This window comes from Schistocerca gregaria, chromosome 4, assembly GCF_023897955.1.
Source record: "Schistocerca gregaria isolate iqSchGreg1 chromosome 4, iqSchGreg1.2, whole genome shotgun sequence".
In the NCBI taxonomy this organism is placed as follows: domain Eukaryota; kingdom Metazoa; phylum Arthropoda; class Insecta; order Orthoptera; family Acrididae; genus Schistocerca; species Schistocerca gregaria.
In genome coordinates, this window is record NC_064923.1 from 652654142 (window position 1) to 652669754 (window position 15613).

The 15613-nt window shown below is 43.9% G+C and overlaps 1 protein-coding gene and 1 non-coding gene across 2 annotated transcripts in view; one reads left to right on the forward strand and one right to left on the reverse strand.

The window, feature by feature from the left end:
* LOC126267391 (papilin) overlaps positions 1 to 15613 on the reverse strand; it is a 1111154-nt gene that overhangs the window by 920853 nt on the left and 174688 nt on the right. The window lies entirely within an intron of this gene.
* Trnav-uac (transfer RNA valine (anticodon UAC)) lies at positions 3715 to 3787 on the forward strand. Its single transcript has one exon. It is a non-coding gene; the product is annotated as a tRNA-Val (tRNA).

The window sequence follows — 15613 nt, forward strand, 5'->3', positions numbered from 1 at the left end:
AGTTCACGATGATGGTATTTGGTTTGTGAGTCGCTCAAATGCGTGGTTATCAGCGCCCCTACAAATTCCCAATCTTTACTCTGTCCAGTTGCGCCAATTTCTCAAATGATCAGGAAATGATGAGGACTACACAAACAACCAGTCCCGGGGCGGAGAAAGTTACCGCCCCGGCCTGGAATCGAAGTCGGGACCCCGTCATACAGAGGCAATAACGCTAGCCAGTAGACCACGAGCTGCGGACTCGCAAGTTCCGTCTTTAGTAAGGCTCATCTGAAAGTGCTGTGCTAAGAAATATGGAAGGACAAATATTAGCTGCTAATGATTCACCACGTGCATCACGAGGGGTTGTCCGGATGGTGCACACATCAACCTACCATGTGATCTATGTATTACATATCACAAAATGGACATCGTCGACATTCAAGATATGTTGAAAACACGTTTAACTTGCACCATGAACTCCGAATGAAAAACAACGCACCATAGTGATCACAAAGGTACGTACCATCAAAATCTAAGGCCAACTCAATTACAAATCGTGTGGGACGTTCACCTAGGTATCCACTATTAAAGAATGCATATAGAGTGATATTGGTGTAACTGGGTGATGAGAAATGATGGGATGTGAAGGCATGCACCCAAACGCGAAACAGTTTGTCGTGGAGGTTACCGTAAAACTGGCTATCCTTCAAGGCGCAGCTGCAGATAGTGCTGTAATATAGGCACGGAAAAAACAAACATATAGAGGCTGAATTTGTCTAGTGGTTAGATGTGATATGAGTTGCGATGACGCACACTTTTCAGGAGGGATAGTTTTCTCTAAAGGAATATGATTTTTACATGCAGGCCAGGAATCAAGCAAAAACAAGTTACTTTGACCAGCTGTCAGCCAAAAGCAGTGCTCATACTGTAGCTGTAGTTCTCTTACGTTCACTTTCCCACTCTCGTTTGCTATAACGTAGCTGTTCTCTACTACTCTTGCAAGATTAAGCACACGAGAATAAATCGTATGGGGCAGAGCACCTCCAACTTCTCCCAGTACAATAAATAACTATCTAGCCAATTTAAACATCCAGATTAACAGTCGGCATAATTGTATACAAAAGCGTTACGGCATTTAACGTTCGTTGATCGTAATACAACTCTTGGTACCACTGATTTCCAGGCTTTCTTTCATAAGCAATTTCTCTTTAAATTCCGATTGGTTGGAGTTGAAAACAAATTGCTTACTGAACTATGGGATAAATTTATTTGTCTCACCTACAAATTATGTGGCCGATTCCACAGATTGCTGTGCATCGTCAGGTTGACGCTTTATATGAAATTTCTTTATCTTACGTCTTCCATTATTGTAGCACTGTCTGAAGTTATGCAACCATCCACTGCTTCCCTTGAAATTACTGTAATCTATACGCGCGCAGTCTGATGTGCGTAACGTAGTAGGTCACTATCACGCACATCCTGTATATTGTATTGCGCATCCTTAAAACGCACGAACACCCTAACACCAGATTTTGTAGCAAGTGCGCCTTATTCTCGCTTGAATACCCGTAGTGTTTCTTAAGCCCTACGCGGTCATATTACTGCGGACTTATTCGAAATTTTGTTTAACACCCGCTCCTTGGACAACGATTGCCCTTTACTACGATTTACTGGAGACGGTATTTGTGGCTTCCTGTCCGACAAGAATGATGAACTATTTGGTTCGACCCCTGTTTCTGTGTCACTCTCACTTGTTAAGCTTGTATCGTCGTCACCGTACGACATCGCACATTCGACTGACTCATCTTACAGCAAGGCTTATATCTCATCTTCCACTTCTTTCTCACTCTGAGAAATTCCTTCGGTTTCTTTCTGACGAAATGTTAGCTTCGGCAACTGTTGCTATAAATATAATCCAATGTTTGCTTTGTTTACGTTGCCATTGCTCTGATTTGTATCAACAACTCTACCACTGTAGCTCTGTTGTGAGTTAATAGTCGACTAAGCAATTCAACTACGCTCTGTAGCCTCATGCTGTGATCACCATATAAACCAGCCTGTCCCGCCCCCTGTTGCCACTGGGAGCACTTGATTTTCATACTATAACCTCTTATCAAGGCTATGTCAATTGCGTTCTACTGATGTTAAAATCCTATGTCATTGGTAAACTTTACAGCTCTTATTTTTTCTCTCTGAATTAAATCACCTTTTTAAATTTCTTCTAGGTTTCCGAAAGGTCCTCCACTGCTGGATGAACGTCCAGATTGAGTAACGACAGTGAGAGGCTACAACCCTGTCCCAATCCCTTCTCAACTACTGCTTCCTTTTCATGCCCTTCGTCTCTTGTAAATACAGTCTGGTTTCTTTTCTAGTTGCACTTATCCTTTCGGTCCATCCGTTTCATTACTGCTGTCTTCAGAAGAGTGCATTCCAGTCAACAGCGTCAAAAGGTTCCGGGAACACTACGGTACACATGCTAATTACATAAACTAATTCTGAAAAAAAAAGCATGTACTGCGTCTGTTACAAATATGCCATCGTAGCCTCTAAACGTATCGACTGTATTCGAACACGTTTATCATAATATTTACAAGGTCTCTGCAGGCATCTGTCTGCTCGCACTATTAAGGGAAATGTCACTGCGCGACTTCTGTTCGACTTGGAGCTGTGACAGGTTCCATTAAGATAGATGTTGTCATTGGCGGCGGACAAGCAGTTTTCTATTGACGTGTTCTTGTGCTCCGCTAGAAAACTTTTTGTTCGTGGTGAAAAGGCTGTGGTTCGATCGGCGGCCTTTCTTAGGATTTTTATCTGTCACTTTCGACTTCTTTTATCTCTGGCAGTGTTTGTAAACATGAAAATGCCGATCTGCGGCGTGGTTCGGAATCTGCATAAAAAGTATAGGCTACCAGTTGAAAGGTCGGAGGAGGGTAATGGCATGCCATCTTCAATAGAACCATGTCTAGTAAAGCAGTCTTGTGTTCAAACAAACCTTCAATCTCTCAGTGTCAGCGGACAAGTAGTTTAACACAGACGTTTTCTCGAATCCAGCCAGAATCCAGAAACGGTAGAGTTCTCGCTCATCCTCACGAGAAATAACAAGCAGAACGTGGTCCCTCACAAACGATGCGAGATTATGCCAGTAATTGCCTTATTTTCAAATATGTTCACTTAGTCGTGATCGTCTGCAGAGGGTGACCTGTCTGAGACCACTTACAGTTGTTCCTTCCACTGAGGAAAGCGCTGCTTATTATTTTTCGTGAGGGTGAGCGAAAACTCTGCCGTTTCTCCATTCTGGCGGGACTCGAGAACACACGTGTGCGAAACCGCTTGCCCGCTACCACGAAGAGATCATCTTGAGGATAGTTGTCACACCAAAGAACGTAGCTAAAAGTCGACCAACAGCTGCACATTAATACGCTACGACAGACAGCTCCTTTATATTAGCAGTGGTCTCGTTTCCCCTTTGTTGTTGTAATAATACGTATGCCTTTCTCATGTAACTGGACACACTAATGGAAATGAGTCTCATACTCGATGTTTGCATACTGTGCAAGTCACAAAAAGATTAAATTAAGGATATGTTTTGAAATACAGGCGTGGGGCTGATAAGAACGCATGTTCTCTAGAGGTCGCATTTGGCCTGATTCTATCCGAACCGATAACTGTCTCAGCTGTCGTCATAATGACGCACATGGTTACTTAAGAAATGTAGGGTAACTTAAACGCGGTGGTTCCGTGGTGTAGCGGTTATCACGTCTGCTTTACACGCAGAAGGTCCCCGGTTCGATCCCGGGCGGAACCAGCAAATTTTTTTATTTTTATTTTCTATAGTCTCCCTGACGGATTGCCCACATGGTTAACGATTCAAAACTAGAGCCCGCAGTGCGTGGGAACCAGTTGCATTTAAAACCAACGGCATTCCTTGGCAGGATACTGCGAAAATATCGTTCGCCAATGAAAGAGAAGCATCACAGCTGTATTCACAAACATTTACTGTGTCACGGCCGATTTCGTTCTTTTACAGCAACATACGGATGCAGTTTTATGCGAACATAGCCTTATGACAATTGGACATCTAAAAACTTGACATTGGCACAACTCGGCAACTTGATAATCTTCTAAAAGAAGAAACAGGTCGTGACACAAAAAATGTGCATGAATACTGTTGTGGTTTTTCTCATTAACCATTCATTATCATCTGCAAAGGAAATCGTACAGAAGACGCTAGTGTCACCCATTAAGGAGTATTGTTCTTCTGTTTGGAATCTTTATCAATTATGCACCACAACAAACATCGAAGTAGTTCAGAGATGTCCTGCTGGGATCGCAGCAGGTCGCTATAGTCTAGCCCATACGAAAGTGTAGCAGGAACGCTTAGGGAACATAAATCGAGATCCATGGAAGAGAGAACATCTAGTTCGCGCTAAACCATGAAGGTAAATTTAGAGAAAATGGATTCGAAGAATTTGTTCTACCATTAACTGACCATCACCATATGTCTCGCGTAAGGATGATAAGAGTAGGATACAAGGGGCAGTCAAATGAAAACCACACCGGAACCATGGAATTGTTCCACTATAAAAATAATTACTACAGCCGAAAAGGCATTTATCCTGCTGCGAGACGAGGCGATCAATTCCTGTTTCTCAGAACGCGGTCGGCCACTGACGGAGTCCCAAACGCACACTCTTGCACTTTCTCGTCCGTCTCAAACCGACGTTCTCGCATGTCTTTCTTCAGGTCGCCAAAGATGTGAAAATCACACGGTGAAAGATCCGGGCTATATGGATGTTGCAGTGTTTCCCACACAAATTGCTGGAGCGTAGCGTTCGGTCGGTTCTCAGAGAGAGAGAGAGAGAGAGAGAGAGAGAGAGAGAGAGAGAGAGAGAGAGAGAGAGAGAGACAGGGGGGGGAGGGAGAGAAGAGAGAGAGAGAGAGTGAGGGGGGGGGGAGGGAGGGGAGGGCTGATGTTATCGTCTAACATGATAATTCTGTCAGACAGCTTTCCCACACGTTTGGTTTTATGGAACCTTGCAAATTACAAATTATCTTCATAGTGCTGGGCACTGATAGTGGTTCCACGGTCGAGTAACTCGACGAGCAAAGAACCCCTCCAGTCCAAGAAGGAGCTCATCAAGAACCTTACCGGAACACGTGTGAACAGCTCTGGATATCTTTGGCAGATGATCCCACTGTTAGATTTACGTTTTTCCCTACAGCTGTCGGAGTTCTGTTAGACGGAATTATCCTTTTGCACACTACCAGTCGGACGAAGGCTACGATTCAGCAATTTGGTTGCGAAAACTGCAACATTCTCCGTACAGCCCGGATGTTTCACCACGTGATTTTCACATCTTTGGCCACCTGAAGAAGGAAATGTACGGACGTCGGTTTCAGTCGGACGAGGAAGTGCAAGAGTGGTTGCGGTTGTGGATCCGTCAGCGGCTGACCGCGTTCCATGAAACAGGAATTGAATGTCTGGTCTCCCAATGGGATAAATGTCTTAACGCGTGGGGCGATTGCTTTTCAGTTGAACCATTCCATAGTCCCATTGTGGTGCGTGTTTTATTTTCATTTCACTGCCCCTCATAAAAGAGGCAGGGCACGTACAGTGAATGCAGGCTTTCACTTTTTCCTCGTTCAACGCATAAATGGAATAGGAAAGAAAACCTACAGCGACGGTACGATGTTCCCTCCGCCATTCACTGTACTGTGATTTTAGAAGTGCGCATGTAAATGTATTGCAACATATCATTTCTGGGTAGCGCCTGTTTTCTCGTTTCGGTGACTTCTGTGTACACCAGTGATGAGGTTTTTTGAAGCCTGGAGGTGCTAAGTTGGGTCTTTACCGAATCTCCCTAAATGGGTACGGGTCGGAGCATAGAAGGGGACCACAGATCGAGCGATTTCCCATAACGGCCAGCACTTTCCTCAGTTTCAGAAAAACTTCTCTAAGTCCTGCCAGGAGGTAGCAGCTTACAGAAGCTCTGTAAACAGTGAGAATGCTTACGTTCTGCTCCTCATAATGACTAGGTGAAAGGTCTGTATATTGAATAATTTCATGGAGCGGTTTGGACGTCGCAAAATCGAATGAGCCAGCCGGCAGCCATCGTCGGGATGAGAGTGCGTTCTGGGGGGAGGTCGTGTTTTTGGAGTGCACTTCCGGAGTCGGGAGTTTTGCGACGCTGAGTGATCCACCAAGCTACTTAATGCAATATAAAAGACTTAGAGAATCCGAAGTCTGTTCCCGGGTGCAAGGATGGATTACTGCTTAGCTGTTTTCATGTTGTTCTCTAACTACGTTGTGCGTGAGTGAGTGTGGACTTGTTCGAAAAGAGAAGGCCTTAGAGCAGACCGTACAGACATTGCGTAGCTGGAGCTTTCGCTAGATAAAAGTCACGGACTTGGCCAATGTTAACTTAATATTTTTACACACAAATTTGTGAATTTTGTTATTATGGGATTTTCGACGGGAGTTACTAGTAAGCAGTTGGAGGCGACATGTTGAACTGTTAGAAGCGCACCAATCCAGTGGACGAGATCTCAGAATCGTTTCTGAAAGTAGTTACGAAGCTACAGGACTTTTAATGATTGACTCTGAAGTTGTGGGAAGTTTGACCCTGCCTGGAGTGTCAAAGTGAAGCTGGTGGTCATTATTTAAACAGATTCTGATAGCGTATCAGAGCAAAGAATTAATATGGGTTCGCCAGTAAACGTTTGTAAGTAAACACGCGGGACAGCCCGTCGCGCCGAGTATCGCTTGGAGTGCGTTGATGCTGGCTGCGGCCAGGAGTGTTTTCGCGCGACGTCACAGAAGCTTTGTGGCACGACGAAAGGAACATTTCAGTATATCTCAAGATATCCCCCAGACTGTGTCAAAGCCATGTCTCCACAATGTCCTTTCTTACACGGGTGATAGTTGTGCAAGTTTCGCAGAAAAGCTTCTGTGAAGTTTGGAAGATAGGAGACGAGGTACTGGCGGATGTAAAGTTGGTAGAGAGCACTTGCCCGCGAAAGGCAAAGGTCCCGGGTTTGAGTCTCGGTCCGGCACACAGTTTTAATCTGCCAGGAAATTTCAAATGTTTCATATGTTTGAGACCTGGAAAAGTCTCTGGAACAATACAGTGTCATTTGTTTAGTTAATGTTATTTTCAGTTTTAACTCTTTCTCCTTTTCTGAAATAACGGACTATCACCCGTCTGCGTGTTATACCGTCTTTATTCCCGCCACTGTGAGTTATTTTACCGTAAAATAGCAAAACTCGTCTACTTATTTTATTGTCTTATTTTCTAATCTAATTTTCCCAGCATCCCCAGCATTCAGTTCATTTACGAACGAATACCCTCCAATATTGGAACACGTGAGGCAATACTGACCTTACGACTCATCTTAGAAGAAAGATTAAGAAAAGGCAAACCTACGTTTCTAGCATTTGTAAACATAGAGATAGCTTTTGACAATGTTGACTGGAATACTCTCTTTCAAATTCTAAAGGTGGCAGGCTATTTACAATTTGTACATGAACCAGATGGCAGCTATAAGAGTCGAGGGGCATGAAAGGGAAGCAGTGGTTTTGAAGGGAGTGAGACAGGTTTGTAGCCTATCCTCGATGTTATTCAATCTCTATATTGAGCAAGCAGTAAAGGAAACAAAAGAAAATTTCGGAATAGGTATTAAAATCCGTGGAGAAGAAATAAAAAGTTTGAGGTTCATGACATTGTAATTCTGTCAGAGAGGACTTGGAAGAGCAGTTGAACGGAATGGACAGTGTCTTGAAAGGAGGATATAAGATGAACATCAACAAAAGCCAAAGAAGGATAATGGAATTTAACGAATTACATCAGGTGATGCTGAGGGAATTAGATTAGAAAATGAGACACTTAAAGTAATAGATGAGTTAGGCTATTTGGGAGGATAATAACTGATGATGGTCGAAGTAGAGAGGATATAAAATGTAGACTGGCAATGGCAAGGACAGCGTTCCTGAAGAAGAGAAATTTGTTAAGATCGAGTATAGATTTAAGTGTCAGGACGTCGTTTCTGAAAGTATTTATATGGTGTGTAGCCATGTATGGAAGTGAAACATGGACGATAAATAGTTTGGACAAGAAGAGAATAGAAGCTTTCGAAATGTGGTGCTACAGAAGAATGCTGAAGATTAGATGGGTAGATCACATTACTAATGAGGAGGTATTGAATAGAATTGGGGAGAATAGGAGTTTGTGGCACAGCTTGACAAGAAGAAGGGACCGGTTGGTAGAACATGTTCTGAGGCATCAAGGGATCACCAATTTAGCATTGGAGGGCAGCGTGGAGGGAGCCCAAGTGATGAATACCCTAAGCAGATTAAGAAGGATGTAGGTTGCAGTAAGTACTGGGAGATGAAGAAGCTTGCACAGGATAGAGTAGCATGGAGAGCTCCATCAAACCAGTCTCAGGATTGAAGACAACAACAACCCTTGTGTTGCTCTCATACTTATTTGCCTTATAAACGGTCTTCAATATGCTATCCATTCCGTTTAACTCACCTCCGAAGCCCTTTGCCGTGTCTGGAAAAACTACCTAAGACGCACAGAAGTACTGTCGGGCTATGGAGCGTCAATGAACGTGTTTCGGCTGGAGTGGTAGAAGGAGAGCGCTGCAATCAGAGGCTGTCGCGGCGGCGACAGAGGTCTCCGGGCCGGAAGCGAGCGCGGGCAAAACTTCCGGGCGGCGATGAATGGCCGCCTAACGACCCGGCCGGCAGCGGCCCCTGCGCCCTTCAAACGCGTCCGCCCACCGCCGCCACACCAGCAATAAAAGAAACGCGGGCCCGCAAAAAAATTCGCCTTGTTCCTAGTTGACGCTCTGCCCTGTTTTTTTTTTTTTCGTCATCTTCCGCTGACATTATTAGACGGCGAGTCGGCCTCAATGGGCTGCGCGGGGCTACAAAAAACCGTGTGGTTGTGGCTGTGTCGGGTCCGCCAGCTGCCGCCTGCACTCCGCAGAGCCCGCCGTCCAGCGGCCACCTCCAGCTGCCTGCCTCAGCTCCCACTCCTCTCCTCAAACTCCGCCAGCCCTCATCTCAATATCACACCTTTTTCTTTAAATCTCTCTACCACACTGCAGGGTGATCCATTAAAAGAGAACCATCCCCCCCCCCCCCCCCCAGTTTAGCAAACAGCTATTATGACAGAGTCATCAAAACGATATCGTAAGGAGCATTATTGTGAACATAGTTCCGCGTAGTTACCGCGTACACAACTTTCCCAATAGAGCGCGCCCCGCTAAGCACAACAGCACAGGCGCAGCGCTCGTCCGTCTCCGCACTACGAGATGGCGCTGCCATAGAGACGGATCAAATTCTGCTTCCGCCGATCCGCTAATTAATACGTAACGCAGCCAATGAGATTGCTGCTAACGTAGAACCTTTTCTCCTCGCGGATCACACTTGCGCAGTGATACATGAACGCGCGAGGTATTATAACGAGTGTACAGACCTCCGATTAGTCAGTCTGCATTTGTCTGTACCGGTCTGTACCAGTTTGCATTAGTCTGTACCAGTCTGTACGAGTTCTACATTTGTCTGTACCACTCTAAGCCTAATAAGATTACCATATTCCTGTACATAGCCATGAAGATAAATGTATAGACACTTTTGTCAAGTATCAGAGATATATGTGAGAATAAGATTAACGTACCAAGACCAAAGGAACTTCAGATTTTCAGTTGTAAATAGCGTCCAGAACCAAGTTAAGTACTTTATATGCTTGTTATTATTTTAATAAATGTGTGTGAAAATTAATCAAGGTCTGTTTAAAGTTGGTCTGCTACTCTAAGCATGCAAGTGGCATTTCTATCATCTGAGTTAACAGCAGAAGATAAACACGCCATGATAAGACCACGAGACATATTGCTGACACTCGCCTACCTCGGTAGAGCGACAACTCATATAATCTGATGGTGCGTGTGCCGAAGGTCTTACCGTACGCATACCACAAGCACAGTGCACGCCTCCTCGCAAGCTAGATGCCACGGCGCAAGAACACGTACTCGATATTCATTACAGTGACATCGCAGAAGATAGCGTTTCTAGAAACGCGAAAGGCGAAGTAGTGACTCATTACACCGCCAATTGGGCCTCTGGGGGCGCTGATGGGACAGTAAAGACAGGGTAAATGACGGCATGATAGCCAACGACTACGCCTGGCGCCTTCGTCCGGATTATGACTTCAGAAATAGGCTGTTGATAAAATATCGATTTATCGATATTTTCTCCAAAAACGTTTTCCTCCCTATATCGATATCAAAATGGCAATATCGGGTGCCGATATTTTTATTTTATATTACACTTTTGTCCCAATTTTCGGTAAATATTTGAAATTGTTCTTTTGAAACTGTAGTAGAGCATTATTTTACTTTCACCATGTGGAGTCTTATTACTTTTTTAGATTTCATCACAACCAATCTTTCACTTTGACTGTGTGAAGCAGGTATATGTGGCACAAAAGAAGAAGTCCTATTGTACTGAGGGGTAGCGGTGTGAATGGAATAACAATGTTTCTGATGTGAAGAAATATCACACCAGTGGTGTGAAAAAAAAAAAAATTAACGCAACTATTTCTTCACATCGGCGTTCTTCAAAAACAGTTGCCGAAAATAATGAGCAAAAATGTAAACGACAAGAGTGGTCTCTGCGGTGGACGGAGACGTGTGAAGGGAAATGCTGACGTAATCGGCGTTCAGCGCCACCAACAGAAACTACAGCGTGTAGCTTCACCGTGCAGTTTTGACACTACAACTGATAGGTCACTGGCGTTGGCAGAATTGAGAGAAATAGGGAAGTAGGGATGAAGTGTTTCGGACAAATCCAATTTGTGACGAAATCGAACGACGGACCGATTGGACGCCTTTTATTGTTACATTGTTAGCAAAGTGGTTAAGGCCAAGCGTAAACGTGCATCCTTTTGCTTTCAATTCTTTCTCTAAGGAGGATAGTGATGCTGATGGCTTGTTGATGTTGAGAATTCTAGTAATAAAACAATACTTAAATATACAATTCTAAAACCGGCAGTATATTTACAGTGTGCAGCCAGTATTTTTATAGGGATGTACCACGATATTGTCTTCGTCGATATATAGACATATCGATACTCTTTTCGACACACCGACGGTCGACAATATCTTTTTAAAAACTGATATATCGCAGCCTCGACATTTTTAAAAATATCAAAAGTCCTACTTGGAAGCCAGAAGTGTAGAGTGCTGCAAGCTAAGAAACACTAGTTAGCTCAGATTCTGTAGTTACAACCCATTTTAGACTCTTAGTCTCAGTTACTCAGTCATCACAAGCTGGTAGCCATGAGGAAATGTCTTCACCCGCATGCCACCAAGGTGAAGCAGCACGCTGTTATAGACAGGCACTAAAGTCAATACCTGCAGATTGTGCTGTGCTGAGTTTGAATGTCAGATGGCACCTTTTCGCTGTTGACATACCTATAATGTGACCACTACCTGCAATTGTCCCCCTTCCTGCCGAGGCTTGGGTTCGAGTCTGGTCCATATAGCTGCTCAGCCATCACCCACCTGAGCAGGGCAAAAACTGACGAACTTAAATGCTCTTTGGAGACATACACTGTCACTGGCCACCACCGCCCAGTGCAAGCACACGACACCGACATCATTCACGCTGTAGGTCACAGCTAGTTACACAGCTTGTCCAGATCACTACGAACCTAGGAGTTGGACCAGGATATGCTACACACTGCCTATCCTCCTCTGTGTGCCACCTGGCACTGCCCCTGAACACCTACTGCCGCTGTGCTCCATCCAGACACGGGACACCGTCCTTCTGACGCCTTCACGCTTCGGCCATAGTTGTCCACACCACAGAAGCATTGGCTATCTTCCCAATTCTGTCTCCACTGATGCAATTGCTATGGAATAAAAGTCTTATACAGCCAGCACTGTTTCCATGAAGACTCACCTCATAACACTTTCCATTATATCACTGTGGTAACACCCTTGGTGCTGAACTCCACTGCACCCTTATTGGTCACAGCCAGCTTCACGCGCCACCATAGAGGTTGCACACCCTGACACGTACAGTATTGTGGAAAGAGGGGCAGACAAGTTCTTGACTTTGGCCATTCCCCTTGGAATCGAAAAATGTATCTGGTAGCATATGACACATGTACTATCCTATCACGTTAATGTGGCACCTATCAAAAGCCTGACTAACTAACTTTTGCAGCACAGACCGCAGTGAGAAGAGCAGGAAGAGTCAATAAGGATCTAGAAGGTACCGACGGGAATTTGGAGCCGTGCCGTCTGCAGTGCCAGAGCCAGTTGCACTACGTCACCCAGTTGAGGATCTACGCCGCAAACCACCCTATTTTGATGATCCCGCAGATTTTTGATTGTGTTTAAATCCGGGTGGTTACAGGAGTAAGGTAAACTCATCCTGGTGCTCTTCAAACCACTCAATTACATTACGAGCTGTTTAACACGTTGCGTTGTCCTGCTGGTAAATGTCATCGTGCTGAGGAAAAAGAAGCTGCATGTAGGAGTGGATATGGTCCCCAAGGACAGATGCCTGTTTGTATTGATCCATTGTGCCTTCCAGAATGACGAATACGACGAGATCGCCCAGGGAACGCCATGAAAACAATCCCGAAAACATAACACTCCTTCCTTTCTTTGCAGCCAGCCGTTGTGACCGAGCGGTTCTAGGCGCCTCAGCCCGGAACAGCGCTGCTGCTACGGTCGTAGGTTCGAATCCTGCCTCGGGGATGGATGTGTGTGCTGTCCTTAGTTAGGATTAAGTAGTTCTAACACTAGGGAACTGATGACCTCAGATGTTATGTCCCATAGCGCTCAGAGACGGCCATCTGTCCGATGGAGCATAAAACGTGAGTCATCTGAAAAGGCCACCTGTTACCACTCAGTGAATGTCCAATTACGGTATTGGAGAGCAAATCGCAGCCTTCACCGCTCATGAACAGAAATCCATGTGAGAGCGTGGACCGGGCACTTGCTGTGGAGGCCCATCCTCAACAGTCACTGACGATACGCTCTTGGTAACATCTTTGTCCAAATGGGCGGTCAGGTGTACAACAGTTGCACGTGTTGCCTGTACACATCTCTGCAGTCGTTGTTATCTGCGGACCATGGTACACCACAGTTACTTGGCGCCTATTTTGGAAAGCGCCATTTTTCCATACATGAACCAGATTACAAACTTAGCCGCTTCGGAAATGCTTCCGCCCTTGGTCCGAAAGCCAATAGTCATGGGCTTTTGAGTGTCAGTTAAATCGCTCAATTTCCGCATTACGACAACTCCTACACTGTTTTCTGCATCCCCCCGACATTCTTTATAAAGGTGCCCCAGAAAACACCGACAAACTTTAGGGACAATTTCTAATAAAGATAGGCTCTAGAATGCATAGCTTAAGAGGTATGAACACTTGTTCATCTTCGATCCTATGAAACAGATGTCTTTTACTGCAAGGTCTCTTCGCGTATTTTGAGAGGATAAGTCTCGACCAAAACAAGAAGAAAATTTATACTAAACATGGGTCTAAAATGTTTACTTTAAGAACTACGAGCCGTTAATGTTCGCTAGTGTGAAAGAACTCACAGTTTTTGAGCTACGCATCTTAGATCCCATGTTTACCAGACTTTTTTCTTGTTTTGATCCATACTACCTCCTCTCAAAATGTGAAAAGCGACGATCTTGCGGTAGAACAGATGTTTTTCAGAGTATCAAAGATGAACAAGTGCTCATATCTCTTAAGTTATGTGCTTGTTTCCTGATTTATCTCTTCTTGTTCTGGTGTAAGGAACCTATCCCTAAAGTTTGTCAGTTTTTTTTTTTTTTTTGAAACATAGCCAGTGGTTACATTACTGTTATTGAACCGTATATTTTTTGTGTAACTGTGCATATACATTACTAGTGTTATTATAATGATTAAATAGCTACATTCTGTATACTTTACAGAAATCCACAGTTCATGTAAATTCTGCATGCGATTTGACCATTTTACTTACTTTACCTACAGTCACTCTCTAGAAACAACCCAGAAAAACATTTTAGCTTTAAGAAAAAAAAAATTCATTCTCGACCATTGTGTTCTAGTAAAGGAAACAGACCAAAATCATAATACTGACACTACTCTTTAACCACATAGCAATTATTCATATTAGTGCGAATGTCTGCAGCTATACCCTTTTATATCCGAGGCGGATATCCACGTCCTCACAGACTTCCACCCATATCGCTTCAGAAACTGAGTGCCTCGTTTGAAGAATGGGCATACCATTTCTGAGAAGAATTCCCCCCCCCCCCCCCCCCCCCCTTCCTAGCATAGGATCATCCGCAACATCAACAGAACTGGCGAAAAGCGATGGTGTCGATAAGCTAATTTTTGAGGACTGGCTAATATTTGCTAGTAAGATAGCCAAGATATTGGATCCCTCCCACAGTTTGACGATGTCATTATTAATAACATCCTAGACGTGAACAAGATTTCAGCGAAGTGGGTGGCGAAATGTTATACAGTAAACAGAAGAAGGCACTAACTGAGACATCCAGAGCTGTTGTGGACTTTTCTGTGCTAGAAAGGGCATTTTGAATTAGTGAGTTAGTGACTAAGGATGAACCCTAGCTCCACATTTTTTATTCCTAAATCAAGGAAGAGCAAAATGAAATGCGTCCGTTTCCCGGGATCAATTACCTCAGAGCTTTAGGAAAACTGGACAATCTTTATTCATCTATGTGCCTGTTGTAAATGCAGATATGAACGTAACAAAGAATCCTTCTTTAAATATTTGCGTGTGTTTCATAACGGACCGCTTCATGTAACCTTACAGGGAAAAAGTCCCCCATAAACACTACAGATAGGATACCATGTTGTTTTAATGGAAGATAATTTTTTATTTCACAATATTTTCGCAGATGAAGTCATATTTCGTTTATGAGATAATGTCAAAAACCACATTTTAGACCGAAAAGCCTTAAAAGTTGAACATAAAAGGATCTCTAATACTGTACGTGTTCCATGTGTTCGCTGCTACCAAAGTTTATTGACTTCCCTTCTCGAAGAACGTTATTCACTACCTCGACAAAGCGCAGAACTATTTGTCAAACCATAATCAAGTTTCCTTATTTTCATGACGAACGGGTTATTACTGGGCTTACATCTAGATGTCCGCGATTCCTAAATACAGTCAGGGATACGGGCAAGATCTCGTTCATTGTCTGAGTCTGATGAAGTCAGCAGTAATTACGCACAGTGGTTTCTGTGAGAGGGGTTACGTCGAAGCTAAGTCTTTTATCTAGCCCGTTTCTACTTCAGTTCGAGAAGCAAAATCTAATATTGGCACTGGGCAGGTAACACGAAGCGTAGTGTGCAGTTAAAGATACTGCTTCTCTCGATTACAAACATGAAGGGGAGGAAAGAGAGAAATTTTCAGGTTCGCAGATGATGTAGGTCAAGGTGTAAGTAAAGTATTCCTGATGGAAAAACCGATTAATAGAATGGACACTTTTATTAAAACAGAATTGAGAGTAAATTTAACACAGGGAAACTGGAAGTACCAAAGATGGGGAGAGCGAGTTGGTGAACATCGAAACTGAAGAATGTACTGT